This window comes from Bactrocera oleae, chromosome X (genome assembly GCF_042242935.1).
Source record: "Bactrocera oleae isolate idBacOlea1 chromosome X, idBacOlea1, whole genome shotgun sequence".
NCBI classification, from domain to species: domain Eukaryota; kingdom Metazoa; phylum Arthropoda; class Insecta; order Diptera; family Tephritidae; genus Bactrocera; species Bactrocera oleae.
The window spans coordinates 15,575,114-15,601,408 of NC_091541.1; the positions used below are offsets into that span (position 1 = coordinate 15,575,114).

The following is a 26,295-nucleotide window of genomic DNA, read 5'->3' on the forward strand; positions in this document are numbered from 1 at the left end:
TCTACCCTCTTCCATTTATCTTCTATTATCTGAAATGTTATCAACTAACAACTTTGAAAATCACTCATTTGTTACAAACTTGAATATAAATATTAAAAAAAAAATGTAATATAATATATTTTATGTTTATTTTTGCGAAATAATAAATCCGAGAAAATTAGTATATATCAGTTTCAAATTTGGAATTAATCCACGGCGTTATTCCTACAGAGGAAATAACGTTTTCGTTTTTATTCAGAAATACAATTTTACTGTATTGAATAGTTTATAATTCATGTATACCTTAGCCACAGCAACGCGTGTTGTTGCACAAGTATATATATAAACAAGTAAGGAAGGGCTAAGTTCGGATGTCACCGAACATTTTATACTCTCGCAAAGTCAAATAGTATACTCGTTTAAGATTTCTTAGGGGATTGACTGATATTTTCGGTAGAAGGTCAAGTATGGGCACTGGGGTCAATATATTTAGTACTTAGGGGCTTGAACAGTTTTGGTTCGATTTAGACAATTTTTGGCCACAAGGTGGCATACTTTAATCGCATTATTCACGTAAAGTTTTATCCCGATACAGTCATTGTTGCCTGATTTGCATAGTGGAAAGTGAAAGAATCAGATGGAATTTTAAATGGTGTTATATGGAAAGTAGGCGTGGTTGTAGTCCGATTTCGCCCATTTTCGCACTATAACTTAGAAATATGAAAATAACGTTATGCACCGGTCGTTATGTTTGGTTGAAATCGGTTAAGCGGATCCCAAGTTATGGGTTTTCACCTAAAAGTGGGCGGTGCCACGCCCACTGTCTAATTTTGAACGCGGTTCCTATAAAGTCATCTCATACCATCCCAGAGATAAAATTTAATGTCTCTGGCGTGTTTAGTGCTTTATTTATCGCGCTTTTAGTAGTTTTTAACAGTACCGTTATATGGGGAGTGCGCGGAGTTGCCACCCGATTTCACCCATTTTCACACTGTAGATAGGGGTTCTAAAAACATTTGCTTCCAGTGAATTTTGTTATTATTGCATTAGCGGTTTAGGAGATATGCACATAAAACCTGTTAGGGGCGGGTTCACGCCCACTTTAAAAAAAAATTTAACTGCAGATGCCCCTCCCAATTGTGATCCTGTATACCTAATAAGAGTATTATTTCTTGTTGTGGAGCTTAGTTATGGCAATTTATTTGTTTTTGAATAATGGCGTTTTGTGGGCGTGGCAGTGGTCCGATTACCCCCATCTGCAATACCAACCGTCTCACGGTATCTAGAAACATGTCTACCAAGTTTCATAAAGATATCTCAATTTTTACTCAAGTTAGAGCTTGCACGGATGGACAGACAGTCACCCGGATTTCAACTCGTCTCTTCATCCTGATCATTTATATATACCTACATAACCCTATATCTAACTCGATTAGTTTTAGGTGATACAAACAACCGTTAGGTGAATAAAACTATTATACTCTGTAGCAACAGGTTGCGAGAGTATAATTATATATATACATATATGGTATTAATTAATTATAACAATTAGTTTAAATAAATACGTTTTTTTAATTAAATAAATCGAAATAATATAATATAATAAATATTAAATTTCGCGCGACGTCAATTCAACCGCATTCAATACATTTTTGCTGATAATAATAATAACTTCGCATGCACATCATGTCCGAAGTAGCTTGTCTTGGTTTCACTAACTACCAAACAAACAGTTTACCCTTACTCTCTGCGCCCCTTACCGCACGGAGCAGAATTCGCTGAAGTCACACTACCTTCATTTACAATATATGTTATCTTGGCGATAACACCGATTTTAAAGAAAACTAGACCTAAGATGATGGTTATTTTAATTATTTGATCTCATGAAGTCAACTGATTTTATAATTTTTGTTCCTAGTTGCTAGATATTTACAATTTATATTATATATTTATAAATTTCAGATATTAATTAAATAGTGTTTTATTTCCTTGATATATCCAATAGGTCTTTTAGGTTAAGCGCGACCGCTGCCGTTACAAATGACCGCGCGTCCGCGTAAAAGTTAAGAGAATAGGATTAGGTTATAACTACCAAGTAACAAAAAGGTGCGTGGAAATAATAACATACTATGTACAATATGTATTTGCTAGAGTTAACAGATGGTGAATAATTGGGTGCCCAGTTTAATGATAAGCACACAGCACCTATATAAGTTTTTGTGAGTCACGTACACTCGCAATTAATGTTATAAGTGAAAATACATGATGTTTATAATAAATATAAAATATTATTTTTTACACATGTTTATGTTACACGGAATCTATTGATGTATTAAATAGTAAAATGAATCGCTTCATCCAAAAGAGTGCGGAACGGTGTCGAAGTGGATGGTCGAAATAAATCCGGAGCGATGTCGATCGATGTGGTAAACCAATGGTTTGACGGATTAAAAAATGTTTGTAGCGAGCTTGATTGTATATTACGTAGTATCGAATCGAAAGTTGAGTTGCAGATCCAATCACTCTTTTTTTGTTGATTGTGTGGGGTGTCATCGTGTGTGGTGGTAACTTCTGTGGTGACATCGTGTGCAGTGTGGTCGTGTATGTTGTGTGAGTGCGAGTTGTGTTCCAAGGTGTGGTGTGTTGTATTAGGGTGTGTCATTATTTACCATGATGAAGCGGTGTAGTTGGAGGGGCCCCCTAGGCGAATATTTTGCCGAGTAGTACAGATATGCTGTAAATGTCCCAGGTATCACGGCGTACTGCAGTTGGAGTAGCCGAGGGCGCGGTATGCATAATAAGGCAGTAGTTGTATATCGATATATATCTGTAGGTATAACATAGGAAAATTTGGTTTTTTATCAAATTTTGTATTTTTATGTTGGTACTAGTGCTCAGATAAGATAAGCAGTTTTATTGTGCGTAAGGGGGTCATATTGATATACCCTTAATATGAATTTTCTGGCTTGACGACTTAATATTATGTGATACTTGTAGATATATTTTATTTATTGGCTTTATGGGTGCTCCTTTAAAACTTTTGAAGAGGGATCTTGCGAGAGTACAGTGATTAGCCGTGAATGGATAATGGCTTTTTTCGAGTTAGTGATGTGGTAAATTCGATATATTTATGTTTGAAACATCCAGCTACTTTTTTGAAGTAGGATTTGATGCTTTTTATAGCTGATTCCTATTAACCACCCATCGATGCGATAACTGCGACCTTTGCTTTCTGTAAGTCTAGGTGCGTCAATGTATCACATTGGGAGTATGGTGATCCCTTATCTTTATTTTATAATCGTTTCATAATTATGAAAATTTAGGCAACTATAAGCCACTATAGTGAGATAGGTGTCGATTTTTCGACTTTCTAGGACAACTATGCTGCGAACGATATTATGTATGGACGTGGGCGATTGTGGTCGAGAATCGGGAGATTCGAATATCGTTTAGATTGTTTGAGAATTGTGACCAGGATTTTCGCTTGTATCATAATTGGCGAGAGCCATCCTGCGGGGTTAAAAATGTTATTGCGGATAATGCGGATATTGACGCAGTAAGATATGAAAGCTGATCAGATATCGCATTCCATTGGATCCCCTGTATTTTTATGTTGTACTGCCCTTTTCACATTTAAGGAAATTAGTGTACAACAAATTTTCTTTTCGAATATTAATGAATTATATATATTTGTGTTTATAACACTGGGGTTGTCAGAAGAAACTCTGAAAAGATTTTTGTGCCAATTTGTAGAGTGTTGGAAGATTGTGGCTTTGGTGGTAGTCGTTCGACGTACCGGCCATTATTTGATCGAGTAGTTGTGGCTTTGTAGAAGCCTTCACAATACTAATCTTCTGGGGTTGTTATCAGGGGGCGTTTTTCTAACTCCCGAAATTTCCTTAATTGTGAATTAAGCGGTTCTTTGGAATGTTCGTCAACTTGAGTTGTTGATGTGGAAACTGGTTCTGTAACTAGTCCACTGCTAATAGTGTGTTTGAAATTTTCTCAATACCCTCGAGTATTATCTGAGGTATGAGATCGCTGCCTAATAGAATGTCTATTTGAGCAGGAGTGTTGCAGTTGGGATCTGCTAGCTTTAGGTGTGAAACCTTTTGCCAATGCTTGCTATTTATGTGATAGCTTGGAAGCATATTTGTAAGTTTCGGTAAGACTATAGCTTCTGCTTTAATTCTCTTATCCGCTTGGGGGGAAATTAAGGTAATGGGGCAGATTTTATTAGAGTTTTGCACTACTCTTCTGCCCATTCCTGTAATTTCAAAGTTGGCTTGTTTTGTTGGCAGTTGTAGCCTATTTTTTGCCCTAGATGCTATGAAAGATCGTTGGTCTGTTAAGGCCCTAAGTTTAAACAGCTCTTCTCGGTGTTCGATGGAGATGACTGCTGTGGGTACTAATACCCTATTTTGTATTTCGCTGTGTAGCGTTTAAGTTTTTTGTGCCTTTGAGCAACATGGTGTCTTTTGGCAATTTTCGGGATTTTGGTTTTTAGGAGTTGTTGTTACAACTAAACCTGTGGTTCTTTTTGTATTAGCGATTTGGGGTAAAATGGGAAATTTGCTGTAATGAAGCATTGAGTGCTGTCTTTTACAATTTTCATACTTATGCGCATGTGACAAGCAATTTGTACAAAGTCTTTTTGATCTGACAAAATTATTTCGTTCGTTAACTTTTAAGTTTTTAAACTTCTCTCAAGATTGTAGTTTATGCCCTCTTGTGCATGGTTCGCATGACGTATGTATGTTTATTCTGTTCGGATGTGAACGATTGCGTTTTGTAAAAGCTTCTGTTTAAATTGTTGTTGCTACTGGCTTGGGGTCTATTGAAGCTTCTATAGAGGTCGTTTTGAACGTTTCGATTTTTCTGGTAATGCTACGGTACATATATTTACCAGAATAGGGTCCCAGCTGTCTGTGGGAATGTTTTGTGTCGATAAAACCGACAAACAGTTTGAAACAGTGGATTCTAGTCCTATTAGTGCGAACTGTTTTACTATTGCGCCTGCTTGACCTTTAGTTTTGTATCGGAGGTGATACAATTTTTGTGCTTTTGATAATTTTGGATGGTTGATGTATACGGCAGTGAACATGTCCCGGAAGGACGGCCATTCTTCATAACCTCCATAAAATATTTTTGTGTCACATGCGGGCACCTCGAGATGGATGCCTGACCTTGCTCTCTTGACTTTGAATTTGTGGCAGCTCTATTCTCGCATGTGGAGTAGGTCCAATCGCTTTTATTAGCTTTAATTGATCAGAAATCAAAGCTTTTGTTTCTTCGTACTGGTCTAATCAGTTTTCGTATAGTGCGTAAGCCGATGATTTAAAATTGTGTGGTAGATCTGAATTGTCATAATCTACTATGGCGTCATGAGCCGTTTGGAGACGAGTCGAAAAATTGTCAATATTTTGTTTTTTTATTTTCAATAACGATTTAGAGATGTCTTGAATCGGTGAAGATGAAAATCGAGTGCAGTATCGTGTTAATCTGTCACTCTCAGAAATGAATTTTGTGGCACAAATATCTTTGCTTTTTATTTGCTTTGTGGTAACCTGTCTTGCGCGTGTAGCTTCTGCAGGTATAATTTGATTTTTATCCACATTCATAATTTTTTTTTTATAGTATTTTTTAATTCAATTTTTAATTAAAATTTTCTCAGTATAAACCTTATTTACTTGCAATATGATTTTGTTGTGGTTTTATTTTGACTATCTTGCTTTAATTAATTTAATTATTAAAAATCGCCCTCTTAATTCAATAATACTTTTTATGTCCTTATGTTGATGTATTTAGGTACACCCTAATACACGGACTTGTTAGTATATATTTATGTGCTCGTGAAATTGAGAGCTCGTTGAAGAGATAAATACACTTTGTACATAAGTATGCACGGATGGTTTGTGCATATGTATGTTTATTTTCTAATGCAATTGAGAGCTCGTTGAAGAGATCAGGTGTTTTTTTTTTTTTTTTTAAGTAGGGGGAAGCATCGAAAGCCGAAGTGCGGAACTTTAATCCGCTAAACCTAACCTACTCCCAACTCGAGACTCTCCCACGGGACCACCTGATTAAGTATTACTTCGTGGGAGTGATAAGACATTTAAGTCTCCTCTATAGTACGGACTGACGGACGCCTAATCTGTTCCATATGTCTTAGTTTTGTCATGATTGAGGCTGCCGCTTCGCTGACAGCTTTTCAATTCTCACTGGACTAACACATAAGTGTCGTCAAGTTTTCCACCATAAAACTACCACCGAGTGAAGTTTTAAGTTTTTCCTTTGTACTCGAAAAGCGAGGGCAATAAAAGAATACATGCTCAGAGTCTTCTATGCACTCTGTACACATCGGACAGTTCGGACTAACATCATGATGGAATCTATACAGGTAGCTTCTAAAGCACCCATGTCCACTTAGTATTTGGGTAAGGTGGAAATCCAGGTCCCCATGTCGTCTATCTATCCACGGGTGAATGTCCGGTATAAGTCTGTGGGTCCACCGTCCTTTGAGTGAGGTTTGCCACCGCTGCTGCCATATTGATAAGCTTTTGACTCTCTCTGCTCTTTTGGCTCCTATAGATGACTCTGGTAACTTGTATACTCGCGCGAATTCGTCACCCTGGATGTCAATGGGCATCATACTGGCTATTACTTCCGCAGCCTCGCTGCGATTTCCGATATCGTTCGGAAAGCACTGATTACTCTCAGTGCCGACAGCCGGTGCACTGTGTTTATTTGTTTGGCATATGCTTTAACGTTTAACGCCTGGATCCATATTGGGGCCGCATATAATACAACCGATCTCAATACCTTTGCGAGTAAAAATCGCCGGCTGGAACGCACGCAGCCTTTACTTGCCATCATTCTTGATAAGGCGTTGAGGATTTTGCTTGCTTTACCAGAGGTGTATTCTAAGTGCTCTTTAAATTTAAGCTTTGAGTCTATTATTACTCCCAGATACTTTAGTTGTGGCTGTGATTGAATCTCACACTCCCCTATGGTGAGAGATATTCGTTCCTCTACTTTCCTAGTACTTAGTAGCAAGCCTTCTGTCTTGTGCTCAGCCAGAACTAAACTCCTTGAGGAGAACCATTGCCGCAGACTATTGACGCATTCATTGCACCGGAGGCCATCTAGCTGTTTAGCCACTGCTACCACTATAAGATCATCCGCGTATGCGATTAATTTCACGGTTTCTGGTTGGTTTATTCTTAGCACCCCATTATACATCACGTTTCATAGAAGGGGGCCTAAAACCGAGCCTTGCGGTACTCCACTCGAAATAGCGTAGCTCTTAGTGCCTTCATCAATATTAGTTGCCTGTTTTCAAATTAACTTATAATAATGTTTACAAGATATTGAGGAGCGCGTATTTCATACAGAGCCTTTCCATCTTTTTCCACTTACAGCGCATTTCGCAGTGTCAACGACATTGTTTAGTGCGTCAATAGTGGCCCTCTTTTTCATAAAGCCGTATTATCTTTCTGATAATCCGCCGGCTTTCTGGATTGCTAACTCCAAGCGGTTTCTTACTATGCTTTCGTACACTTTGCCAATCGTGTCAAGCATGCACAGAGGTCGATATGATGAGGCTTTCTCCGGAGGCTGATTTGGTTTAGGTAGTAGAACCAATCGCTGAACTTTCCATGGGTCGGGGAATATTTCTTCTTTTAAGCATGCATTGTACATTTTTGCGAACACATTTGGTTTTAAACTCATGGCTTCCTTTAAGGCTCTGTTTGGTATGCCATTTATACCAGGCGCTTTGCTGATTTTCATTTTTCCCGCTATGGCCAATACTTCTTCTTCACTAACTAGTAGCGGTGGCTCTACAACTTCGGTTCATGGTTTACCATAGGTAATCGGATGATGTTTAGGGAATAATATTTCCACGATATTCTTTATAAAAGATGCGCTTTTGGGTTGTTGTGTCTTGTTCTTGAATTTTGACATGCATATTTTGTACGCCGTACCCCAGGGGTCTACGTTTGCTTCCTCACAGATCTTTTCAAAACTGTTACTTTTGCTGCGGGCAATGGCCGACTTTAGAAGCTTCTTTTATCTTTTAAAAATTTTCCTGAGACCATTGGAATTTCCTCCGCCTTGATTACGCTGTAGACGAGCTGCGTTACAAAACTTTCTGAGCGGTGCTATTTCTTCATTCCACCAATGGACGGGCTTTCGTTTGTTGTGGTGTACTGTTTTGCGCATAGTTGCGTCGCATGCTTTCTTTCCGCATTGCAGACACTAAGTCGCTGGCGTCCTCGCCTGGTGTATTTGCAGAGCTGCAAACTATCTCAAAAAGGTCGGCATCAAACTCATTTTGTTTCCAGCTTCGTTTTTGGCAGGTGTCCTTGCTATGGGGTTCCGTATCTCCAGAAAACGAAACATCAGCAATAATAGCCATGTGGTCACTATTTGTGAATATATCCGACACCGTCCACTTAATGTTCCTGCTTAGAGCACGTTTGCAAACATGAGATCGATTATGGAGCCTTTGTTTCCTTTTTGAAAGGTATTTTGCGTTCCGCTGTTCATTATTGTAAGATTCGTTTGACTTAGGAATTCTAGTAGAAAACGACCACGATGGTGTGTGTGTGCCTGCTTCCCCAAGCAGTTGACCACGCATTGAAGTCGCCTGCGATTATGACTGGCGATTTGCCTCTGGTTTCTAGAGCAAGCTGCAGGAGGAAGTCTTCGAAGTCTTTGATTGAGACGCAGAGAGGAGCATAGCAGCTAACAAAGTATATGCCACGTATATTTGCCCATGTGTAACAGTTATGATCTTTGGAACAAGATGTAAAAAGTTGACCTTTACATGATCATATTGCCTTGCCAGATATGTCTGTGGCCCATGTGCTTTCCGAACGCTGGGAGTATTGCTCGCTAAGTAAGGCGGCATCAATGTTTTCTTCAAATACTGTCTGTTTGAGCAGATCTTGTGCTGCAGCGCAATGGTTTAAGTTTAGCTGTAATATCCTCATATTCCCAACGACTTTATCATTTCCAGGTACTTGGGGCAAGTCGTACTCAAAACTGTGTGTGCTCCTTTGCAAAGCATGCAACTAAGATCGTTGGTGCATGACTTCGCTACATGTCCACCGGCTCCACAACGTGTGCATAGGGACGATCTGTCTATGGGGTGGCAGCATTTGCGTGCCATGTGCCCTAGGTGAAAGCACCTATAGCAACAAGGAATACGGGAGTATTCCCGGAGGCGGCAGACGAACCACCCTACCATAATTTTGAATACTTTAAGCGCAGTCTTGGCATCTTGCGCGCGCAGGCATATTATAGCTATTTGGGTTCCGCTTCGGGTCTTTCGCATACTTTTAATATGAGTTTTCCCCAAATTTTGTTTTCCGCGCTCCTTTTGTAGTGCCTCGCATAACACTTCGGGTGTAGTTACCTCATCCAAATCCTTGCACATAATCGTGACGTTGTGGGTTTTGGGCTGTATCACGGCCATTTCCCCGACCACTCCTTCTAAAGCGCTTTGGAAGTCTGCTCTCTTTTATGCTTTACTTTTTAATTCTAAAAGCAGGTCTCCTTTCAAGGTTTTCCTAATGTATGTGACACTTGAACCCAATTCTTCTAATCCGCTGTCATTTTTTATTTTGCGGAGAATTTCAGCGTATGATACACCATCCTTTTTAGTAAGTATGATGGCGTCTGGCCTCGATCTGATTTTCTTTTCGGTCGGTCTTCTCTTCTTAACGACGTCCACCCATGTTTCGCCTCCGCCAGGTATAATCGTGGTATCTCTAGAAAATAATTTCGCTGCCTCGTTGTTAGTGGGCTGCGCCGCTTTGGTTGTATTTTTCGGCTTTTTTGTGGGTGGTAAAAAGCCTAAAGTCTCACGCATTCTTTTCGGGGTATTTACATCTTTACCCATAGGGGATACCTGAGATGCTTTCCCTACCATAATTCTTTTGGGTAAATTCCCACCTTTCTCAGCCTTCGCATGTAGTGTTACTATGCTGCTAACTAGATCGCGCATTGCCTGGTTTATATGCCTTTGGCCAACCATTATGCTCTCCAGTTCTTTTATTTTATTACCCAACTGGTTAAAAATTCGGGTAGCTCCACTGCTTGGTAGTTCCTCAGAGAGTTTGCCACCTCTATTTGTATGAATGGCATTATCGCATTCTTTTGTTGATCCAGCAGCGGTGGATAACTCATTCTTCCCATTAGGAGGAGTTCTCATGATTTTTGAAACCTTCTAAATGGATTCTCTGGAGTGTACCCACTACTATTCTCAGAGGCCATACCTCACTCAGAAAAATAGTTGGAAACTCCTGGCAGTATGTACGTTCAGTCAGTGCCACTAAAACCTTGCGTATATTTTTAGTGGTTGGCAATGCCAAAACCAAAGAGAATACGAAAGAGGAGAAACAAACAGGAGAACAGCTGAGCGATGAAAACAAAACGATAGAACAAATCAAGAACACGTTTTGTTTGGTTTGTTTTGTTCAGGGGAAATATAATAAATTTTTCAGCAAAAATTGCAAATGAGTATACGAAGGTAAGTGCAAATGAATTTTTATTTAAAAATACAAGTTGTACTTATCTCTCTTTATATATTTTGTGTCCGTTTGGATAGATTCGGATTCCGAAATTCGCCGGGAAGTAATGGAACTTATTTGATGTGGAAAAATAGGGATTTAAAGAAATACCCCAGGACCGCACCTAAAACACTACCCCTTCACTTCGTTACAAGGGGTATTGCGGGATATATGCCAATGTGGACTTTGAAATGATGTACAACTACAATTGTATATGTTTTAATATTGTAAGTACGTTAATTAGAACAATATAAATTAATAATTTTTGTTTAACCACGCTGTTTGTATTTTTGGTTTTTAATAAATAATTTATTGGGTTTTTTAAATAATTTATTTGTTAATTGGACCGTCTATTTATTTTTGAAAGAATATGTAATTATTTTAAAAATAATTTTGTAAAATTTTCATATCGAAAAAACTCAATGTATAGAGGGTATATTAGCATATGCATAGATTTTATGCCGTATGTAGGTATATATAAATATACACTGAGAAGAGAGCGCGAAAGAGAAGTGAATAACGTGCAGGTAATTTCCCGTATGCACGTATATTTATGTACAAGTATGCACTTATTTATTATATGTTTTGTATATTTTGTGTATGTAAATATATTTTTGTGTATGTTAATATAATAGGCAAGCGAATATGTTATATGTATGCTTGTTTTTTTTTTTTAGATTCTAGTTTTGTTTTTTATTTTGCCTTTTACTTACTTTTAAGCAAGCCTGCTTACTGCTTTATTCTGCAAAAGGGGTATTGCTGGACAAATTTGCAAGCAAATACTTGAATTATTTTTATTTTTTTTTTGGTTTTTTTGTGTTTGTGGAAGAGTGTGTTTATAAACATACCTATAGTATGTAAAGGCATTCGGTAATTTTTTTTTTTAATTGGATATATATTATACCAACTGCTTCGGGTGTTCTGTTTTTTAAGTTGTTAAAACGGGTTTTCTGTTACCAGTTTTGTATTAAGTAAAACTGAATTTATGCATACATATTTACATATAATAAATAAAATGTGAAGTTAATACGCTTACTCTGTTTTCCTTTAAGGGTTTTTGGGGATAATGTGTCTGTATATATGTATGTGCATGTGGTAAAATTTCTGTGCTCCTCTTAGCAAAGTTTCCAGCTGATATTCCTTGTAATGTTGTTTATGTGTACATACGTATATTGTTTTTGTGTGTTTAAATCCGCGCCCGTTTCTTTAGTTTTGTCAGATGCGTCAGATAGAAATCCGTTTCTCCATGCTTCCTTTCTACCCATGATTGCACGCTTCCAATAAGCCTGTGGGTCCATATTCCCTTCGTTGCTGTATCCCATCATTTCTGCCATTCATTGATGCTTATTTGCCTTTAGTCTTTTCGCTCTGCAACCGTTAGTTGCCTTCCTAAACTTTTGGATCTATCGTAAACTCTTTTTGCGCAGGTGACTCTAGTGGAACTGAGCCGAATTACGGATTTCGCCTTCTTGACATAGGATTTACTCCGCAGTGCTGGTCCCCATATGGGCGCTGCGTACATCAATATAGATTGGCTCACCTTGGCCAATAGCTCACGCCTATTCTGACTTGGTCCCCCTATGTTGGCCATTATCCTCGCTAGTGCCGCCGCTACCCGAGCCGCTTTTTCACAGACTTTGCCAATGTGCGTCTTATAATTTAGTCTAGTGTCAATAAGTACCCCTAGGTACTGCAATAACTGCTTAACCGTCGATAGTAAGAGTAATGCCTTCCAGCTTCTTTCTGCTTGTAATAAGTACTGCTACAGTTTTTTGTCCAGCAAGCTGGAGATTTGTTGCAGCGAGCCAATCTTTGATTTTTGTTGCCGTCTGATTACATAGGTTCTGGATTTGATCCAGTTCCTTTGCTACCACTGTTACGGCAATGTCATCCGCGTATCCTATGATCTGCACTCGCTGCGGTAGTGGCAGGCACAGCACACCGTCGTAGAGTACATTCCACAACAGTGGGCCGAGCACAGAACCCTGTGATACTCCACCCAATACCGTATACTTTTTCGGTCCGTCATCGGTATCAACAGCAACTGTCGATCTGACAGGTATCTGGCTACAATTTTCACTAGGTAAGCCGGTGTTGCCTTACGCTCCAGGGCGCTTACTATATGAGGTCAATAAGCCGAGTTAAACTCATTTTGTACATCAAATGTTACCACTGCGCAGTACTCCTTTGTCCCATACATCCATCTATTTCCTTCGATTGCTTTGTTAGCGATATCAGTGATCTTTTTTATTGCGTCGATGGTAGACTTCCGCTTCCGAAATCCGTACTGATTTTCGGAGAGGCCCTGGTACTCTTTTTCTAAGTGCGATTCTAATCGTACACAGATAATCCGCTCTAGTATCTTGCCAAGCGTATCCAGCATGCAAAGAGGTCGAAAGGAGTTGGGCTCGCCGGTTGTTTTATTAGGCTTCTGTAATAAGATAAGTCGCTGCCTTTTCCAAATTTTCGGGAAAACACCTTTCCTGAAGCATTGTGTAAACAATTCTGTGAATGGCTTCGCGTTATGATTGATGACAATCTTTAAGACCTTATTAGGGATGCCGTCCAGGCCTGGCGCTTTAGCATTACCAAATCTCTGTGCCGCTTGAGCCACATCCACGTCGTTGACTGTTGTGACATCCATTTCAACATGTCCCTCTGCTTGAGTCTGTAGTTTTTCTTGTGACTGTGATGGGAATAGGGTTTCCACGATGATTTTCAATAGCTTGGGGCAGGTCGGTTTGCCCTTTGCCGCCTTTGAATTTTGACATTACTATCTTGTAAGCATCGCCCCACGGATTTTCGTCGATTTTTCCACAAAGTTCTTTGAAGCAGCATGCTTTACTCTTTTTTATTGCTTTTTTAAGGGCATTGCGCTTCCTTTTGTAGCGTTCGCGTAGTTCCATATGCTCCGTTGATCCCCGATTCCTTTGGCAGCTCCTCCTCGCTTTATGACATTCACTTCTTAGGGTATTGATTTCATTACTCCACCAGTATACAGGTTTTCTGTATGGTCCGCTCTTCCTTCTGCACATAGAAGCGTCGGATGCTTTGCTAATGTTTCTCCGCCTGTCGATCTGCGTCTTCCGCGGAACTCATGTTCCCGTCTAGCAATAGCTTAAATAGTTCTTCGTCTAAGGTTTCGACCTTCCACCCTTTCGTTTGTACCCGTTTTGCAAGCGTTCTCCTTCGATTTTGGGTGGTTGGGTGCACGATTTCAAACAAAAGAGCTTGATAGTCACTGTGAGTGCCAGCTTGCTGCCCGCATCAGGTAGCTTCTAACGAAAGTTATATCTATAATAGACCCACGATCGTTTTTCTCGAAGGTGTGTTTGTTCCCGGTATTTGGCAACACCATGTCTAGCAAAGAGAACGCCTTTAGCAGCGCATCTCAACGTCTGTTTGTATAGATGCTACCCCACTCCATCGCCCATGCATTGAAATCGCCTGCGACCATGTTCATTGTGGTAGTTAATGCTTCTCTCACCAGTTCATCCAATATTCTTTCAAAATCATTTTGACATACGCTTGGTAGGATATAGCAACTGTAAAAGTTGATCCCACAGATTTTTGCTCGAGTGTAGAAAGATTTCCCTAACAGCGGCTTGTCTTGGAAAGCTTTTCCTCCACATGCTCATAAGGCTGATTTGTTCGTGCAATCGGAGATCCAGTTCCCGTCGCTTATGTTTTTGTACTGTTCAATGAGTAAGGCTACATCCACTTTTTGTTCGTATACCGTCTGTTTAAGGAGCTCCTGTGCAGCTTCGCAGTGGTTCAAGTTCAGTTGCATGACTCTCAATTTTTGTTCTTTTTGCATGCTTCTTGGTACTGGGGGCATTTCTTACTACCTATTTGACGGTCAGTGTTTTCACTTTCCTTACTCTTACATACGCTACCCGACGGTTTTTTGTCGCATGACTTTGCAAAATGCCCGTTTTCTCCACACTTGACACAACACTGGCTTCTATCGTCGGGGTTATTGCATGCTTTCACAAGATGCCCATATTCGAGACACATGAAACACCTCCTCAGGTTCTCCTTCGGTCTTATTCTGCACACTACCCAGCCTATTTTGATTTTATGTGCGTCCAAGAGCGTCCTTACCTACCGCGCGGGTAGGTTTATGACCGCAGTTTGGTTCATCTCTATTATCTGACTGCGTATGGCCTCGGCTATGTCCTCTTTGCTAGTGATTTCGTCCAGATCTCGTATTTCTATCAGTGTTTCATGGGTTAGTGCTTTTATCTACGCGTGATTTCCCAGCACTTTCCCTATTTCAATCTTGAAATCTCCCGTGGTCTTCATTTGAGCCTCCTTTAGTTCAAGATAAAAATCCTTTGGCCGTCTTTCTAATTTTTGACACATTTTCCCCCAGTTCTGTATGCATGTATATAGATATGTATGTATGTATATATGTGAGGATGGCATCTCCGTACAGAAGTTCTCATTATTTTCATCAAAATCATGTTCATGAAGTCGTTTTTTGTAACACGCTTTTGTTAGCTTGAGTTGTACGTATGTACCTATATATGTATATATATACTTTGTACACATGTCAAATACCGATGACAATGCAATAATTTGATAACAGTTCCAGATTATCCTTATTGTATAACGCTTTTATTGGCTTCACCTCTGCCTTTCTTCAGTGGGCCTGAAACTGAATAGTACTGACCAAACAATCAACAGCTAAAAGCTTCAACTATCGATCCTGCAAAAAAATTGCCCAATATAATCCGAAACTCTTCTATTTTTCTTCTTGAGATCAAGGGCTCTCGTGGTTTAATTTGACGGCGCTACTACTTCATGATCTATTGAACAGATAACAAACAAAACAGGAAAAAACGTTAACTTCGGTTGCACCGAAGCTATAATACCCTTCACAGATACAAAGGTTCCTTACAATAACTTGATTCAGATCTAATTTCGTGAATCGGCAATAAAAAATAAAAAATTTTTCCAAGCAGGTACTTTACTCCGACCGTTCATTTTATATGATAGCTATATGACATAGTGATCCGATCTAAACAATTTCTTCGGATATTATATTCTTGCCTTAGAAAATAACTCATGCCAAATTTCGTGCACCTACCTCGTCAAATGAAAGAGTTTTCCATACAAGCACTTGATTTCGATCGTTCAGTTTGTATGGCAGCTATATGCTATAGTGGTCCGAAAATGAGCAGCATCTTAGTGACAAAAGGACAGGTACAAAATTTCAGATCGATAGCTTAAAAACTGAGGGAATAGTTTGCATATATACAGATGGACGGACGAACGACAGACAGACATGGCTAAATCAACTCAGCTCATCATGCTCATCATTTATATATATTGTGGCGAACACGAATACCAGAACAAATCAGAATCCACGATAAACTGCCATAAGCAACTAGACAGCGAATTCGTAATTGCCAGAATGTTCTAGTAGCGAACTTTTGTAAAAATTTACTAAATAAGGGCTGCCGGATTGTGCAGCAGACTCAGTTCTAATTAGAGTGTTGCCGTGTAAAAAGCAATTAAGCTATAAGCAATAAGTTGTAAACTCGAATATCGAGCAATAAGTGTTAAGTTGTTGGAATAAAGATAAGTGTATAGCCATTAAATTGGGACTTTAATTTAACAATACAGTGATCGAACTCAAGAGTGAGTTATAGGTAGACGATTTATCGATTAATCCGTTAGAATTGGTGTCAGAAGTGGGATTGTCAAATAAATTCCCAAGGAGATAATTATTTGAAAATAGCCAAATTTAACTATCTGAAGATTCCACAACTGAAAAAGGAGCTGGAGCAACGTGGTTTGGCGACAAATGGATTAAAAACTGAATTACAATCACGGTTAAGAGAGGCCATGGAGGCGGAAAACATTAGTTTTGAGGAATATGTCTTTCACATGGAATTAGAGGAAGATACAACAAAGATAGAAGAAAAGGAAAAGGCTCAATGCTCGTCAAAGATGGTGGACATAAATATGATTTTTTCTGCAATGTCCCAGATGTCAACGCAGATATAAACAGAGATGTCAACGAAAATATCGACACAAATGTCGCAGTTAGAATCGCGGTTGTCAACGTAGTTGGAAGAGCAATTCGCACCGCAAGATGCACGTATATCAGCACACGTGTCCTTACAGTTGAAAGAGCAGGATACACGGATATCGCAGGTGACCTCACAAGTAGCAGAAGTGTCGTCACAGATTTCAGAAGAGCGGGATGAAATTAAAACTGTAGTGGATGAATTGAAAGATCGTCTCCGCGAGCTACAATTAAATCGGCCAATTATGCCGTCATCTTCTGTCAAGGTAAAACCTCCATCCTTTGATGGCACTGTTCCGTTCCACGTTTTTAGGCTTCAATTCGAAAAGAGGGCATCTTCAAATAATTGGAACGCTGAAGATAAAGCATTCTTCGTTGCATTAAAAGGATCTGCAGCGGAGATATTACATACCATTCCAAACTGCGACGCGAGTAGTTATGAAACGTTGATGGGTGCATTAGAAAGACGGGTTGTGAGCACAGGAAGCAGATCTTTCAAATCGAGTTGCGAAATCGCCTCCAGAAAGCCTATGATTCTGTGCAGAAGTTTTCTACAGCGATTGAGAGGTTAGCTCACTTAGCTTATGCACATAAATCCATGGAATACATCGAGCACACGAAAATTCAGACTTTCGTCAATGGAATACGCTTCGCTGTATAACAAAATTGACGTTTGCAGAAACCGTTTCGTATGCTCTGACACAGGAAACTGAATCTCTGCTTTGCAATCAAACATTTAAAGCTCACAAAGTAGAAATGGAGGAACACACTTGGATAAACCAATTACTTGAAAAAATTGACAACATGCAGAAAGCACTGGAAAATCTACGGAAACGCATAAGAAAAATAATGGTGTGCTGAAATGCTTCAACTGCGGAAAAAGTGGCCATATTGCATGCAACTGTAACCAGCCCAATAATCCAGTTGGACGTAAACGCAAAGCTGAGGAAGATCAAGCAAATGTCAAATCAAACCAATCGTTAAACTAAAGCGAGCCAGCCGAAAAGACCCTGGCTGGCTCCCACAAGCAAATGCCCTGTAATCTCCATTTCACAAATAAGCAGAAATACGAGTAACGTTACCGTTAGTGGATGTGTAGACGGTAAAAGCGTATAATGGCCGTGAATACGAGCGCATAACATTCCATAATTCGATTTGATCTGGTTGAGAAAGAAGTGAGACCGTTAGCTGGGGCAAAGTACTGCAACTGGAGAAGATACCCTAGTTCTCGGAAAGGTAACGTGCGAGATCGTGATTGGAAAGGCAGCTGTGTTACACAATTAGTACGAAGTCATAATTGGAGTAGACTTTCTAACAAATCAAGAAATCAAAATTGACATGAAAAACAGGATTATGTCATATAGAAATATGGAAGTACCACTTATGTTCGGTTACGATAAAAAGTACAACGTTAGACGAGTGATAACAACAGAGAGCCAGCAGATTCCACTAACATTAGAAGCAGTTATTTGGGCAGAAAGTATTGAGGAAGGTTCCATGGACAAAAACGACATATCGAGAGAAATTGACGCATGGACCGAGGAACTAGCTCGTCTAAAGCGGAGTCCAAAGAAGTGTTCCCTTTTTAAAAAGGAAGTAAGCTACTTGGGACACGAAATGACAACAGATGGTATTTGCACAGCTACTGAAAAAATAGAGGCAGTAAAAGATTGGCCCACTCCTAAAAATTTGCATGAATTGCGGAGTTTTCTTGGACTGTGTACTTATTATAGACGATTCGTTCCAAATTTTGCCAGCGTAGCTAGTAGCCTCCATAAACTCACGAAAAAAAACAGAGTTTTTGAATGGAATAAAGAACTGGAAGTGGATTTCCAAACTCTGAAGAAACGGTTAAGTACTATGCCAATGTTAGTATACCCGGTCCCAGGATCAACGTTTATTTTGGATATAAGGATGTTAGTGGATTTGCAGTAGGAGGCGTTCTATCACAAGTCATTGATGGGCATGAGAAAGTGGTTGCGTATTACAGCCAGACCATAAGCAAGCCAGAGAGAAATTATTGTGTTACTCGGAGGGAATTACTGGCGTTGGTGAAGTGCATCAAACATTTTCATAAGTACCTTTATGGCCAGCGATTTCGGGTGAGGACAAATCATGCAGCATTAAAATGGCTTCTACAATTCAGGAACCCAGAAGGACAGTTGGCATGGTGGATTGAGAGACTAAAAGTTACGACTTTTCTATAGAACATCGCAAAGGTAGTAGTCATGGAAATGCTAATGCCATGTCCCGCCGTCCCTGAAATCTGGAATGCACATTGCTCAAAAGCTGAGGCCAAAGAAGAATTATAGATGTCCGATTAATGACTATAACATCAGACTGGGATCCGGAGAAGATACGGAAATGTCAGCAAGAGGATCCAGATTTAAAAAGTGTAACACATTGCTCAAAAGCTGAGGCCAAAGAAGACATTATAGATGTCCGATTAATGACTATAACATCAGACTGCGATCCGGAGAAGCTACGGAAATGTCAGCAAGAGATTTAAAAAGTGTAATACATTGATTGGATATGAATAAACGTCCAACAAGAAAAGAAATAGCTGCAGAAAGCCCAGTCGCAAAGGGTTATTGGGCAAAATGGAATAGTTTGAAGTTAGTGTCTGGCTGCTTGCATCGCGTATGGGAAAGCGAAGATGGGCAAAGTTCACGAGCTCTGATGATTGTTCCAAAAGTAAGAATTCCTGAAGTTCTCAACGAGCTGCAAAACGGTCCAAGTGAAGGACACGTCGGTGTCACTAAAACCTTGGAGAAATTAAAACAAAGATTTTATTGGGTTGGTTATCGTCAATCAGTTAGGGAGTGGATCGCCAATTGTGTCGAGTGCATTACTGCTAAAGGGCCGCGGTCCAGGAGTCATGGTCAGATGAAGCAGTACAATTCAGGTGCGTTGTTTGAGCGAGTAACCATAGATGTAGCTGGTTCATTTCCTATCAGTAAATTAGGAAACAGATATTTTTTGGTAGTCATGGACTATTTCAGCAAATGGCCAGAGGTATACGCAATTCCTAACCAAGAGGCAGGAACAGTATCGGATGTATTCATCAACAATTGGGTATTGAGATATGGTGTTCCAATAGAATAGCATTCTGACCAAGGGAGAAATTTTGAATAAGCTCTAATACAGGAGATATGCCAGAAGCTGAGTATCCGGAAAACCCGTACAACTGCACTACATCCGCAGTCCGATGGCATGGAAGAACAATTCAATCGAACTTTGGAAGAACATTTGAGGAAAGTTGTGGACAAGTAAAAAGGTTGGGATACCCATATATCCTTGTTCTTGATGGCTTATCGCTCTGCTGTAAATGAAAAAACGGGGCAGACTCCAGCAAGGGTAATTTTTGGTAATGATCTTCGACTACCAATTGATTTAAAATTTGGAATTAACGCCAACGGAGGAAGGAATACTAAGGAATTCAATAGCATCCTAGAAGACGAGATGAGGGATATACATGCTATGGTGAGACTGCACACCAAAATTATGACCGATAAGATGAAAGCAAAATACGACAAGGCAATAAACTCTGAGGGTTTTATTGAACGAAAGAAAGGGTTATCTCCCAAATTACAATGTAATTGGGAAGGACTATACTAGGTTATTAAACGACTCAACGATAAGTGTATCGTTTCGTATCCCACTTGGGAGGTCAAGGAATAAAATGAAGGTGGTTCATCTGGAACGGCTTGCAGCGTTTGGTACCGCAAATATGTCTAATCGGGATGATCAGACTTAGGTAGAGGACAGTGTGGCGAACACGAATACCAGAACAAATCAGAATCGACGATAAATTAACATTAAAATCACCCGCAAGAATTACCGTCTGGTCACAATATTCTACGTGTTGTCCAATAGCATCGTTCAGAGCTTGTGAACCTAAATTCGATAATGGCAACAAAGCTTTTCCGATGAAAAATTTGATATCCCTCATTGAAACATTTGGTGATAGATAAATAGCAATTATAATTAATTTCTTACTATTGTTATAGTTGGGGTTGATTTTGCTCTCTACTGCACATAATTCCCAATTGTTGCTGATATTAATCCCGAGATATTCTCTGGAACCAGTGGAAGTACTGGAGATAGCAACATCTGCATTCCCTGTAGCCTCCTTTTCATTTATTTTAATTATATTCAAATTACTAAATCACCTCACACTATTATTACACTCCGAAATATTTCGTATGAAATATCAAATTAAAACTTAAAATAACAAACTATTCTAAAACTGAATTTATTACAAAAATCGACACAATTAAACCCCATGTGATGCTTCACTCTCTATCTTGCATATCTCTCTCTATCTTTCTTTCTCTTTCTCCTCTCATTACCAGTGACGTTAAACGCTCAAGCAACCGTGCCGTTGCTTACTAATGGATACATCATACACTCTAACCAGTGTCGCGTTACACGTTTATTATACTGATTGTTGCTACTGACCAAGGCGGTTTTCTTTTAGGACGCAACATGTGGAACCAGGAAAACATTTTTAATATCACAACACAAAATGCATTGATATTTGCATCGCCAAGGCATTACGGCTACTTTGCTAGATTATGGGCGAACGACGCACAGGCATTCATAACAAATCAAACGCAACATCAAACATAAAAAAATAGCGGAATAGCTCCAGTGTTGAGAAAAAGTTCAATCATAACTTGAGATGAGTGCATAATAGCTCGCAAATATTCTCTAAGCATTGCACAGAACAATGCAAGATTTAAACGACAACGATGAAGTTTTCGATGGTTCTGTCTTACCACTGTCTGGGGTTGCCGACAGTCCGACCATTCTTCCGTATCTTAAGGCAATGAGATTACGAATGTTTAAGTAGTCGTTCTAATGATGAGATGTTGAAATACTTCAATTGACTATAAATATATGCGAACAATTGCAAAGTGATCCACCCTCAGAAATAATACAATTTCTAGATATAGTGAATGGTGTGTTAGAAAAGAATTGCAACCAAATACGCAGTGCATGACGCGTGCAAAGGAACTTGATTAATTGAGAATATATTCCTGAAAGTTAATTGTTTGGATCATAGATGGTTCAGTAATTGGGCTGCATTAGCGGCCAAAAATGTAAAAGTTGATGAAACTAATTTCCAGTTACAACAGTTGTTGCCAGGCTATTAGATGTAGTTTAAATCACTACTGTTGTTGATGAAAATGAAACGTAAATTATCTAGATATACTCGGAATGACATCACATAATCTTCGTTTGAAAATTGTTTAACTTTTTATTCAATAATTTCAATCCACTCATTTCTCAATTATGCCACGATACACGTTTGGTAATCAAAAAGATTACAAGAAATAGTATTGTAGCAACCACTTTCACTGAAAAACGTAATGGAAAAATAGACCTTTTACCACGTTTTCCAATGATACTGTCAGAATGTCCGATATGAATAGAGCAGAATTAAATTGAACTTAAAAATGTTTATAATTAAAAACTATAAATATTATTGGTAAAAATCAAAAATAATCTACCCTCATTCATAACCTCATATGTTATCGACTATGAAAATTACTCATTGGTTACAAACTTGAATATAAAATTAATAAAACAAAAAAATTAACATAATAATATATTTTATGTTTATCTATTATATAAAAATAAGTCGGGTTTTCCTTCCTGACGCTATAACTCCAGAACGCACGAACCGATTTCCACGGTTTTGTATTCGTTGGAAAGGTCTCGGGCTCCGTGAGGTTTATAGCAAAGAAAATTCAGGAAATATTTTAACAGAAAGGCGGGAAAATCTTTTTTCACATACAGCGCCATCTCTGATACATAGCATGTACTACAAACCAATATTTTAAGTAGATGGCGCCGGTGCGTGATACATTGTTTGACAGCTACTCATTGTTCTCTGCGCAATTAATTTCATGTGACAAACCGGTATTGTGTTCACTGTGAAATTGTGAAAAATAAGTTATTCGTTCATTACAATTGGAACTAACATTTCAATTGGAAACCATCAAATCAATCACGTGTATTGTGCAAATTTTTATTCAATTTCAACAACAGGCATTTGTCTTTAAGGTGGTAAGTTGAACAGTATAAATTATGTGGAGCGTGCATTTGAGGTTAAATTCACCACTCTATCCATAGTCCAAAATGCCTAGAGGACGACGTGCCAACATCGGCCGCCGCACAAGCATGCAAGCCAGCAACACGTGTGATTGAGACAACGCGTGAGCACACGAAGATCATTGGCATCATACAATCGCTTGGCATTCCAATCTGATCCCACTGCGAACTACAGTGATGATGCAAACTTAGATGTTGGACCAATGACGACTATATGCCGATATTGCAATGCGTTAAAGTTCAAAAGGGAAACGGCTGGATTGTGCTGCGCAAGTGGAAAAGTCAAACTGGATCCATTACTTACACCACCACAGGCACTGAAACCATTGTTCGATGGAAGTGATCCCGATTCCAGCCATTTTCTTCAACACATCCTTGAATACAATAACTGCTTTCGCATGACAAAAAAAAAACACCATCACACGATCATAAGTTACACCGTATTCTTCAACAAATGATTGTTTGCAATTACAGATACAAGGACAAATATATCATTTGCATGGTTCAATGGTGCCAACACCAGATGAACCGCATAAATTTCTGCAAATATATTTCATTTCGTCGATGGTCGATCAGCTGAATGAGCGGTGCAATATACAGGGAACACAACAGTTAAAGAGACGAATTATTGAACAGTTGCAAGCATTTTTTCACGCTAATAATGCTGTGGTTAATATGTTCAAAACAGCATTGGAACGAATGCCATCGGATACGCACAAATTTGTCAAAATGCTGATTGTACCCCAACAGGTAAACATGTGCGAAGATTCAATGCACCCACCGTTAATGATGTTGCTGCAATTATTGTTGACAGGCAGACGTTGCCAGTAATTCCCCGTGGAACGGCTGCAGATGAATTGAATGCTTGCCTGAAGGCATCACCTTTATGGACCACTAATATGAGAGTTCAACTTCAAAATGATCGAATTGCTGCACAATTTTCCAAACAATTGTTAGCTGTTGGAAATGGAAAAGTCAGAGTTGATGCGACATCTGGATTAATTACTCTTACCAACGACTTGCCGATTTGTAGACTCTCAATTAGCTATTTTTGAAAATGTTTTCCAAACCATTAGTGCGAATTATCAGAATTATGCTTGGTTAAGTCAACGAGCAATTCTTGCCGCAAAGAATAATGATGCACAGGCACTGAGTTTCACCCTTCAATCAAAAATTGCTGGCGATTTGGTGACATACAATTCCGTTGATTCCATAACAAATCCCGATGATGTAGTAAATTATCCAACGGAGTTTTTGAACTCTCTGGAGTTACCAGGATTTCCACCACATAACTTGCAACTCAAAGTTGGTACAGTTATTATGATATTGCGTAATTTGAATCCGCCGCGACTTTGCAACGGTACTCGATTTTCGGTAAAAAGACTTATGCCGAATTTGATTGAAGCAACCATTATTAACGGAAAGTACGCAGGTGAAAATGTATATATTTCGACTGATCTTCCGTTTGACTTCAAACGATTGCAATTTCCAGTTCGCCTTGCGTTCGCAATGACAATTAACAAGTCGCATGGCCAATCGCTTAGTGTTTGCGGGATAAATTTAGAAAATCATTGTTTTTCACATGGGCAGTTATACGTTGCGTGTTCACGAGTTGGGAAACCATCCGCTTTGTTTGTGTTAACGTCAGACCAAAAAACAAAAAATGTGGTTTTCCAAAGAGCACTTCAATGAAACGGATAATTTGCGGACACGTATAACGCTTCGATTCAGTATTTACTTTGGATCCACTTTCATTTACTTAGAGAAGTTCAACTAAATAACACTTCATTTTTCATTTCAAATGAAATAAAATTTTTCCTTTCCAAATATAAAACAAAAAAAAAATGTTCTTCATCTTTTAATCACCAAACGAAATATTACATAAAACAAAGCCATCTGGTGGCGAAACGGGGTTCGCCAGGTTTGCTAGTTTGTGCTTAAAAATAAAACGAAGAAAATTAGTATAAATAATTTTCAAATTGGAAATAATCCACGGGATTTTTCTTACACCAGAAATAACATTATTTTTAAATAAAATTTTACTGTATTGAATAGTTTATAATTAATGTATACCCTAGCCACAGCAACGCGTAGACGGGGTCCTCCAGTTTTACAATAAAAAGCGGTCTGCGCAGTGCCATTAAGAAAAACTATAAGAAAATTTTGTTATGTTTAACCAGTGCGGGTGGTTAATTTTACTCTGAACAGGGTATATTAAGTGTGTAACACCCAAAGGAAAACTTTTATAGCTTATATTAAAACATTCGAACGTATCTCGGAAAAAGTAGGATCGCGGTACTCCTTATAACTTGGTGCTATATCACCCGAAATCAAAAAGTTAACTTTCATTCATTACCTTGTAGTTTACCTATAATAATTTCCACTTTTTTGGAACACTTTGAATAGGAAATCACAAATTGTTATGAAAAAATCAGCAAACTTGTTATTGTAAAATAAACATTTTTATGAAATTTAAAAATACTTGTCCACCGTTATCTCGTAAATTATAGACTGAATTGTCTTCAAAATTTCAAAACAATTGGTACAGTAATTTTGAAGTTATGAAGGGTATCGACTTTGAAAACATGAGTTGGGGGAAAACCGCTTTAAAGTTTTTAACAGAGACGCTAATTTCAAAATAAAACTCACTTTTGATCACAGGCTTTTTATGAAGTGTTTTGCTAACTTTGTTGTATGCTCTTTTATAACAATATATCTTCTTTTTCTCTTTTGTGAATAAAGCAAAAATTTTGTAAGAAATTATTATTTCAATGAACTCGTTGCAGCTACTATCGTATTAGCCGACAGAAATTTCTTTTTGAATAACTCACATGTTTTGGATCCAATAGCGATAAAATTTGCAATAGTCATGCAAACCAGGACCATGTATATGTATCCTGTGTATTAAATTTCAATACCCTAGCGTCAACAATTACGCTTGGTATTCGGTTTTTTCTAAATTTTGGAGGGGCGAAAAGGGGGTGTGGCAATACCATAACATAAATTTGATCCTTGAGATGTGTGCTAAAGGGACCTGCAACGAAGTTAGCAAAAACCTTCATAAGAAACCTGTGATCTACATAAAAATGAGTTTTACTTTGAGCAAAAAATAAAATAAAAATCAGTAGTAAACATCACATGTAAGGTTTATTATTAATTTTTTTTTTTTGCTCAAAAAAAAAGTTTTTTTTTTTTATTTTCAAATCTCAAAAATAATAATTATTTATAACTTATTGTAAAATTAATTAAAATTAATCATTATCAGTGAAGAAAATAATAATAATCAGATATTAAAAAATCATCAAAGAAATGCTAAGATCACCGAAATAGGATTAACATGACGTTATCTGTTTTTTCGTATGTCGATTCTAAGTTTTTGATTTTTTCATTTGAAAATTTCAACAATAATCATTATTTACGGCCCCTGGTTTTTATGTAAATCGTTCATAAAAAATAAGGTTTAAAAATACTAAAAGAAAAACTTTTTTTAACTCAATTTTTGTTCAGATTGTGTATTAATTTTTGGAGGAGAACAGGGCCATAAAAAAAGGACTGTGTGGTTTTATAAAAGCACGGTAAAAG

At 38.4% G+C, this 26,295-nt stretch overlaps 1 protein-coding gene, 2 long non-coding RNA genes and 1 pseudogene across 3 annotated transcripts in view; 3 read left to right on the top strand and 1 right to left on the bottom strand.

The window, feature by feature from the left end:
- Zip102B (Zinc/iron regulated transporter-related protein 102B) overlaps positions 1-26,295 on the bottom strand; it is a 268,559-nt gene that overhangs the window by 39,533 nt on the left and 202,731 nt on the right. The gene's annotated exons all lie outside the window — the stretch shown is intronic.
- On the top strand, positions 1,828-22,104 carry LOC138858106 (uncharacterized). Its single transcript, XR_011397338.1, has 4 exons — positions 1,828-2,085; positions 10,343-10,516; positions 10,595-10,783; positions 20,949-22,104. It is a non-coding gene; the product is annotated as an uncharacterized lncRNA (long non-coding RNA).
- LOC138858033 (uncharacterized) lies at positions 16,515-17,454 on the top strand (annotated as a pseudogene).
- On the top strand, positions 22,231-23,611 carry LOC138858029 (uncharacterized). Its single transcript, XR_011397313.1, has 2 exons — positions 22,231-22,668; positions 22,735-23,611. It is a non-coding gene; the product is annotated as an uncharacterized lncRNA (long non-coding RNA).